The following is a 9634-nucleotide window of genomic DNA, read 5'->3' on the forward strand; positions in this document are numbered from 1 at the left end:
GGATATAAAAATTTTCGTTCGGTTTGTAAGAAAATCAAGCCATTCAGTTTGCACGTAATTCGTCCGGTTTGTATGAAGCGGGAGTGGGTGAAAGAAACAACACTGTTCTCAGGAGGGCGCTCGCCCATTTTCACTGTCCTCACTCACGCTTGTTTCATCTTCCTCGCTGCTCTTTCTTCTTCTCGATTCAAAACTCCAAGCCCCTTCTCCCCTCCCACCCCACCCCCCAAAACCCTACCACATCCTCCTCCACCGGCGCCAGCCATGGCGTCGCGTCGCTCCCGTGACGGTAAGCGCCTCTCCCCACAGCCCATCCCCATCCCTAACCCTAACCCCAACCCCAGCCCGAATCCTAACCCCGCCCCCTCCCGCCCCAGCCCGCGACCCGGTGCTGGACATGGTCTTCCAGGCGGCCTCCGACGACAACCTCCCCCTCTTCAAGGGTACGCCGCCCCCTCCCCTTCCCAGATTCCGACCCTCATCCCGTTTCGGTGCTCGAGCGCTAACATTTTGGAGGCCCCAATCCGTCGCAGCGCTGGTCACGGTGCTGGACATGGGCAGGGGCCGCCCCAAGGAGGCGATTGAGGCGTTGAGGGTGCAAGAGGCTGGGAAGCTCCAAGGTTTCAGCGCGCTGCACGTCGCCGCCACTAGAGGGACCCTGCGGGTGTGCAGGTACCTCGTCGAGGAGCTGCTGATAGATGTGGATCTGGTCGACAAGGAAGGTCCATCTATCTTCAGAACCCTAGTCTATCGGTTTAGGACCCCGCGCACACATTCAGTGTACGTTTTGTCAAATCGTATGAAGTGCTGTTTTACATGCTGGATTTGTTGTTCACAAGGGTTGCCTGATCTGTAGGTTAAGTTAGGTCTCATGATATCTGACTGTTTTGTGCTTTCTCTGGGTTTGGCATGGAGGTGCATTATTATGATAATCCAGCTTCTCGAACCAGCTTTTGCCGCGGCTCCAAGCTCAGCACAACACAGTCCAGCAACCATAAACAGAGCCTAAGATTATCTGCGTCAGTATGAACCAATGTGTCATAAGCACCAATGTTTATCTCACAAAATAAAATTATGATTTATCATATTCTGTTGTGCCAACTACCGACTTATTTCACATAAAGCTGCATGAATTAAATAGGCTACTCTTTGAGGGCAAATTAGTTTTTATTTTAGGACAGTTTGGTTGTTTAGTTATTGCACATATGTATGCACTCCAACTCTGAGGATGCATTTCATTCTTCTATTCGGGTAGTCTATTATGTCTAATTTTCATGTGTCAGTTCCATTTAACCGATACTCTCTCGAGCATTATGAAAATCCTGCTTCATATCATTATTTAATTCGATGGGTCTACTTTGTGTGTCTTGGAGAGCCATGTATAAACTATATGCTCTCAGAGAAGACAGAGCAGTGTTAGGAAACTTCTGTGGTGGCATGCTTTTGGAGATAAGACATGCTTTCATACAAAAAAGATCTCATATCTTGCTACGCCGAGAAGTGCTTTGATATAATTTCATTTTTGTGTGTTTGTCTGTTTTATAGGTAGAACACCTCTGTTGTTTGCAACATACCACAATGGGGGTACTGCCGAGTATCTTCTTGATCATGGTGCTGATCAAGACAAAGCCAATAATGATGGGATTTCCCTGTTACATTATGCCGCTGAATCAGGTCCACCTCTATAAACACATATCTCTGTTCTGCATCTCTGCATTACAAATTGTTTTGTGTTATCTTATTCAGAGCTATTTGCTTTTGTTTCATATATTAATTTACTAATATTGTTCTGTGCTAATGGATTATCTTCAAACCTGATGGTTAAGTTCTTCTAATATGTCTCTCTGTTCCGATGTACATGTTGGTTTAGACTCATTAGGCTGTTTGAGAATGCGCGGCATATTATGTTTCCAAGTAGATGTTTGGTGGTATTTCCTGATATACTCTTAGCTGTACTAAATAATAGTCCTGCACACGCTTCAGTCATCGATATACTCCCTCCGTCCGAAAATACTTGTCATCAAAATGGACAAAAAGGGGTGTATCTAGAACTAAAATACATCTAGATACATCTCCTTTTATTCATTTTGATGACAAGTATTTCTGGACGGAGGGAGTATTTATTTTTAGCCATTAGCTGAAGTTTTACTGTCTGCATGCATGTATTGCATCAAACCAGCGCTCTTTGTGTAGCATAATTACTAATATTTGAAACACTTCAACATGGATATAGTTGCTTAGCTGTTGTGCATGTGCAATATCCTAAACTGTCACCTAATTGGGAAGTCAAATAACCTAATACATGTCACTATCATTCCAGTCTTACATGGGTGTGGAGTGGCAATAATCTGGTAACTGACTTAATAACCTGGTTACCAAGTAGCTATAACATATCGATAACCTGACAAGCAAGTGGCTCTAACCTGGCAATTAGTAACGAAAAGAAGTTATCGAAACATATCTACGTGGGATCTAGTTTTGACGGCATCATCACAGGAAAGCCAACAATGAGCACAGATCGTCAATCAGACACAGGATTTGAGAGATATAAGTACTTGAAAATTCAAAACAAAAGGAGTCTTGCTGATTTCATGTTTGCATGCATTGGTCTTTTGGTATTGTGCATGTGGCAGCGAGTAACCATGCTGTAGATCATGGTCTTATCTTATTGAATATCCCCCTTGATGGGAATTAGGCCCCATCCTTGAATACTCCTATTAAAAGTTAAACTTAACTATGAAAATTTTGGCTTTGATTCCTTCCAATCGAAACAAGTCCTCATTGGGCTTTTTTGTAGCACATGATCAAGGCAAACACAGGTCCAGGATACACCAGAAAACAAAAGAAATAGTCACCAAAATACCTACCATCTTACTTGGTTTCTCATCTTACATTCTTACAGAGATAAAAATACCTTGCATACTAACTAGATCCATAAAACCAGAATTGTTGTATTTGTGAACCCATCTCCTGTTACTGAATTGGAGAGGTCCATGCTCCACTTTGGAAAGTAGGAAGTAGTGAACTGCGAACCTGATGAATCATGAATCGAGTAGCCATGCTGTGGATCATGGTCTTATCTTACTGAATATCCCCCTTGATGGGAATTAGGCCCCATCACTAAATACTCATATTAAAAGTTAACTTAACTATGAAATTTTTGGCTTCGATTCCTTCCAATCCAAACAAGTCCTCATTGGGATTTTTTGTAGCACATGATCAAGGCAAACACAGGTCCAGGATACACCAGAAACAAAAGAAATTGTCACAAAATAACCCTACCATCATACCTTATAAGCTCATGGATTTTTTTTAGTAGAGATTGCCAGAAAATCAGAGAGATCTGTAAGGACTGCAATATCACCAAAGAACTAGCCGTGGACAGGGGTGCGTGGAAGCTAGCTATCCATGAGCCAGAACCATGAGTTGGTTGCGAGATCTTATGGGTTTCAGCTCTAGCCTACCCCAACTTGTTTGGGACTAAATGCTTTGTTGTTGTTGTTGTTGTTGCTGTTGTATTGCCAGAAAACACCTCTCCCCTTTGTAATAAGTTCCGTGTTTTCTGCCAGGCAATTGTGAAATGCTAGAGCTTTTGCTTGCAAAGGAGCTTATGTTGACCCGGTAGCTCCTCATGGAACACCACTTCATGGTGCTGCTGGTGAAGGGCAATATGGTGCTGTGAAGATTTTATTGGACCACAATGCAGATGTAAGTTTAAGTACATACCGTTTCTGCCTCAAGTTACCCTATATGTTTTGAACTTTAATTACTTGTGTTTTGCAATTTTTCCCTTGTCTGTCTTGTCATGTTCTATTTAATTGATTGTGTATGGTTGCTTGATGCTGCTATGGTGTTTGTGCTGCATAGTTGAACTCTTGAAATCCTCAGTACATTTTTCTTCTCTTCTGCATGCCCCTTGTTGTGTAGTAGTTGTAATGCTACATCTCATCATAGTGTCTTGGTAATAAGTATGCTTCATCCACTTCCCTTTCAAATTCATAGCACTATACTATCAAATGTACAGTGCATTCGAATATAATTCTATTTTTGGAATGCGGGCACATAATACTGCACATCTTCTCATTTTTGGTCCCTTCAATGCTAATTTCCATGCATAAAACTACTTAAAATGATTACTTTCTTTTTACATATTGGCCATCATAGATTAGTCTCTATCATGTATTGCCATTTGTTTTTGAGTGCTACCTGGAATTTTATGAAGTTTAGACCAATATGGTACTAGTAAGCTACAAGGTTCCACAACATATTCACACTGTTCTTGACTTCTTGTGTATTTTGTTAAATGCCATGGGAGCTGTTTAATTTTCACTGAAGAGGCTTGCTTCGGTACGCCCCCTCTGAAAATATCTTTTCATGCACCCAATTCTACCTGCATCTGCAAATTCTTCTGCGTGGCTATCCCTCACATAATCTTTCCCTGTCGGCTCATCCATCTTCCCATATAAGCTGTGGGTGTGACCGTATGAGGGCGCTGTTGCCTCCCAAATCGTTCTCAATGCTGGCGTCATGCGTCATCTTCTTCGTTTTCTAGTTGTGGCTCCATATTCAGGTTTTAGTAACTTGTCTTCTTGATGGCTGCATTGCTTTTGTTGGGGTTTGAGATCCTAATGACTGGCCGGTGATGATTAAAAGATCGAATCTTTCTTGAAACAAAACAGTCTGGATCTGTAAACTAGAATGGCTTATGCTCCATTAATACTGTGGCTGTATAATTCACATCAGATTGATATGAGCGGAAAGGCAGTATACCATGCAATTCTGCTTGCAGATTCCATGTAAACAATCATAAATAACTGCTATGCGGTGGTAATCGTGGCATTATCTTGATAAAAATAACCTTCTCACTGATTTTACTGTGGGTGTACTGAATCAATTTTCTTTGCTGAAAGCTTGCCTCATCAGTTTAGTTCTATGTATTGACCATTAGAGCTGATATCTTAATATTTCTCCAGTACAACAAGATGGTAAATGGTGTGACACCTCTTATGGCTGCTAGAGATGCCAACTCAACGGAATGTATCAAGCTCCTAGTTAAGGTGTTGTACATTCATCTGAGCTTTGTCAAGTCCATGAATTTAATTTTGTTGGGTACCCATTTTCTATGTTTATTTTCCATATTGAATTTGTTTTTTTAGTTCCTTTTCTGGCATTTGTTGTTCATACTGGCTGCAGCTGTGGCATGCTGCAATTTGTGACCGCTTGTACTGGACCCTTTAGCAACCATTTTTTTTCTGAAAAAACTTGTGGAGCATTGCGGCTGGGGAGGACATCTGCATATGTGCCATGTTGATATTAATAGTTACCTAAACATGGTACCGGTTTATGACAATTTTGGCGGTACTTTTTGTACTTACAAGTTATAATACTGAGCATGGATGTTAGGAGATTATCACGAGTACTCAAAATATTATGCTTGTGCAGTCATAGAAATTTGAGAAAAGATACGCTTATGTAATCAAATCCCTTTCCCTCCATATATTTACAGCAAAAATTAAGGTTGTTCGTTCAGATATTATGTATCGCATGCATCCTGCATAGAATTGATTTAATTGATGTTCTGTAGGTTCAGGAGGAGCCCATGCTTAAACGGGAAATCATGGCATCAGAGCTTATATCACTAGGGAGTATCTCTTTAAAGAAGAAAGATTATGCTGTTGCAGCAAAATTGTACAGTCGGGTATGTTAAAGCACCATATATTTCTTGCTTTGTTTAGCTTTCCAGCATTTCAGTTTACGTTGCATGCATTATAATTTATAGTTCTTGCATAGCTCTGTCTGAAAATATTTAAGGTTCACAACTTCATATATGATTTCAAAAGGATTTTATCCTGGTTTTGCATTAGTTGCTGAATGCATAGTCCGAAGTAATACTTTTGGGCAAGAATATACCAGAATACCTGGAGCTCCACATGGAGCTGGGTGTCGTTTATCAAAAACTTGTCATGGTAAGGTTCCTACTGAAATGGTCCAGGGCGCTCCAGCTGGCTTTGTTATTTGTAATAACTTAGGATTTGTTCAGAATAGGGTTCAGCTGACAGTAAGCTGTGTCTTTCTTTTCGTTGCTTTGGTCATGTATCCTCTCAATTTCGTGGTGCAAAGTACTCATTCTGTGATAATGGATATGGACCATGAGATATTCTTGGTACTTCTGCTCAGGTATAAACAGGAAAAAATAGTGTCACCTTGATGAGTAATGCAATATGTTTGAGGATTTCTGTGTCTTGACCACTTTTTTGGCAGACAACTATTTTTTTTGTTTTGGAGTTGCTTCCTTGCTTGCGCTAACACAGGGAGGACCTATTTTATTTTTTTGTACCAATTAATAAAGACCGCGCGAGGGGGGGGGGTGCTTTTGCCTCACAGTAGTTAGTCAGAAAAAAAACACAGGGATGACTGATGACTGTAAATGAACGAGTGGGATAATGGAAAAGCAAGCTGTTTAATATAAGTTATTTAGTTCAAAAGTTACTTAGGACTAGAATAGAATGAATGATTGTACTTCAACATTGTGCTATATATTTAGTAAATGTATGTTAGGCTGGCTTTATGTAGGCTAGTATGAATTAAAAATGTGTAGATTTCTTGTTTGAGTGTTGACAGCTTCCTAACTGTTTTTTTAATCCAGTTAACTAATTCAATGTGAGTTAAAAGAAACTTAGCTGAATTGTCGATTTGTCTTATGTGATGTAGGCAATGCAGCTTGATCCTGATGATGCAGTCTTGTTCTCAGACAAGAGCTTTTGTTGGCTTCACATGGGCGATGGAAGAAAGGCTTTGCTAGATGCTAATAAATGCAGAAAAATGCGGCCTCACTGGCCAAAAGCTTGTCGCCAGCAGGGTGAAGCTCTGATGCTACTGAAGGTTACATAGAGGATATGGCTGGCTGTTTTTCTCTTGGTATTGCAAATTGTTTATGATCGTTCACTTTTTGTGTTTTATCGTCAGGACTATGAGGGCGCAAGTGAACGGTTCTTGGATGGTCTCAAATTGGACCCAGTGGACACTGACATCGAGGATGCATTACGGTAAACCCATCTGCCTCTTTGGTTATTGCCATACACCAACCTACCCCGACTTATAGTAGTAACTCCGTAATCTCCCATTGAGTAGTATTTTGCTGATATTTAGAAAGAGGCATGCATGTCATATTCATTATCAGCATATACTGTCGTGCAATGGCGCCTAAAGAATTACAGGTGCCAGACATAACCATGCCATTCCAAATAGTATCTGATACTTCTCCTTGCAATAATATTTAGGGAAGCTATGAAGTCCTTGAAGACGTCTCGGAGCACGAAAGCCAGGTGACTGTTTGGGTGTCGCAGGGAAATCAGTTGAAGACTTGAAAACGGCTCAGGAGTTTCTTCATTGCGCAAAGACTGGTTTCCTTTATTAGAAAGTAAAGCGAAGTGTCTGATGGGAGTATTACCGTTGCAAGTTTGTATGAGCTTGGCTGTTGATCAATGCAGTAATGTTGGTGGAAGCTCGTCAGTTGCCATCTATCTATCCTATGTCAGGTTTGCGGGTCTTGTATGAAGCTCACTCGCCCGCCGCACGCCGTGTGCCGCATCCACCAAAAGATCGCAGCCTTTGCATTTGTCTTGTTAGTACAATGTATGTAGTGACGACGGAGGAGAGGGATATGTTTTGTTGGTTTTCTTCGTCCTGTGGCTGCACAAGAAGAGGAGAGCTAGTATATATATACAAAACCTTTTATGGTATCAGTAAACTGTTAGCCGAGTTTAATAGTTTCTGCATATATTTGGATGTTCATTCAGGCAGCCCATTCAGACTAGCAAACTGCTTTGGTATTAGGGAGCTCATCTGTAGCTTTAATTTATGGTATTTGTGTCGATTATATGGATAGCTCCGATCAAGAAATTGCCATCTGATCTTCCCAAAGATCCGCACCTTTTAGCCCTATGTGAGATACTACAGCAGTACGGCAGTGCTATATCTGTCAACTATTTCTCTATGGAAAAGCAAACTACAGGTCAATAGATGAAATGCAGACGGAAAAGAAATCACCAAGCAAATGAACTAGGGTAGATAACACTCCAGTGCAAAGAGAGAGCCGTCACCAATAAAATAGGGATTTCTTTCCATGGGCAGAGAGGCAGGTCAACTCGGCCATCGACTAGATGAACATGGACACATTCCGGGCCCAACAGTGCATGTGCGGTTGGGGTAAGGCCAACTCCACCGCACGAGCATTGACATGGGCCAAGAAAGCCCATCTACCCAGCCGCTGCCTAATGTAATCAGCCGTTCACAGCTGCCTCTACCTAGCGCTCATGGCGACTAGGGTTTCCCTACTCCGCCGGCATCCCACCAGCGTTGAGTTTTCCCTACTGCCCTCCGCACCTACCCCTCACCTCCGATCTCTCCGCTTGTCCTTCGGGCTGATGGGGACAGCTAGCCTGTCTTCCCAGCTTTGGGGTTGGTGGGGGCTTGGCGGCAGAGGTAGATTGATTCTGCCAGTCGAGGAGGTGACAGTTTTATCGGCCATGGCTGTATGGAGAACAACCAAGGAACGGAAGAAGTCAAGGAAAATAGTTGCATCGGGGAACAAGGAAGCGAAGGCAACAAATGACAAGATGGCATCAACGGCGGATTCCTCCGGGGAGGACCGCCGCGCCTAATGGCTATTTTATGCTGGAACTGTCATGGGTTGGGCGACCCCGCGACAGTTCATGAGCTGCGCGACCTTGCGCGGGAGAGTGCGCAGGCGATCTTATGCGTGGTGGAGACACAAATCGCTAAGGCTCGCATGGAAGGTTTGGCAAGTACTTTGGGTTTTGACGGAGCTTATGGAGTCAGTAGTTCAGGGCGTAGTGGGGCCCTTTGTGTTTACTGGAAAAAGGAGATGGGCTTGGAACTTCGAAATTTTTCCAAATACCACATCGACATGGAGGTGAAAGAGGAAGGGAAATAGCCATGGCGGTTAACATGTTGGTATGGAGAAGCTAATACTAGCATGCGATATAAAACATGGGATATGATGAGATTTCTAAAGGCTGATTGCGATCTTCCATGGCTATGTATTGGAGATTTCAATGAAGTCTTGAGGCAAGAGGAGCAGTTCGGACCAAACTTGAGAGAGATGGCTCAAGTTAATTTATTTCGGGAAGTTGTAGATGTTTGTCAACTCTGTGATATTGGATACAAGGGGCTGGACTGGACATTTGAAAGACGTATACAGGGGGGTGATTTCTGCCGTGTTAGACTTGATCGTGCATTGGCCACCGCAGAATGGTGTAGCAGGTTCCCTCTAGCTACGTTACACCACTTGCATGCTGCTAAGTCGGATCACTGTCCTATTCTTTTAACCAATCAATCTGCCGTCAATGATACAAGATCAAGGAACCCAAAATTGTATCGTTACGAAGTAATGTGGGAGCGACATGGGGAATTCTTGCCGTTGCTTGAGCAAGCATGGGGAACAGCTAAGGCCGGAACTGTTGGAGAAATCTGTGAAAAACTTAGAGCAACAGCAAGCGCCGTCATGACATGGGGAAGTTCAGAGTTTGGAGCAGTTCGACAGGAGCTGCGACAGCTCCGGAGGCAGCTTGCAGAATTGCGATCTGCTCCGGCACGTGTTGGCCCAACTTAT

At 42.6% G+C, this 9634-nt stretch overlaps 1 pseudogene; it reads left to right on the forward strand.

Annotated features, from left to right (window-relative positions):
• Positions 1 to 218: 218 nt before the first annotated feature.
• LOC119360724 lies at positions 219 to 7767 on the forward strand (annotated as a pseudogene).
• Positions 7768 to 9634: the final 1867 nt, after the last annotated feature.

This window comes from Triticum dicoccoides, chromosome 1A (genome assembly GCF_002162155.2).
Source record: "Triticum dicoccoides isolate Atlit2015 ecotype Zavitan chromosome 1A, WEW_v2.0, whole genome shotgun sequence".
NCBI classification, from domain to species: domain Eukaryota; kingdom Viridiplantae; phylum Streptophyta; class Magnoliopsida; order Poales; family Poaceae; genus Triticum; species Triticum dicoccoides.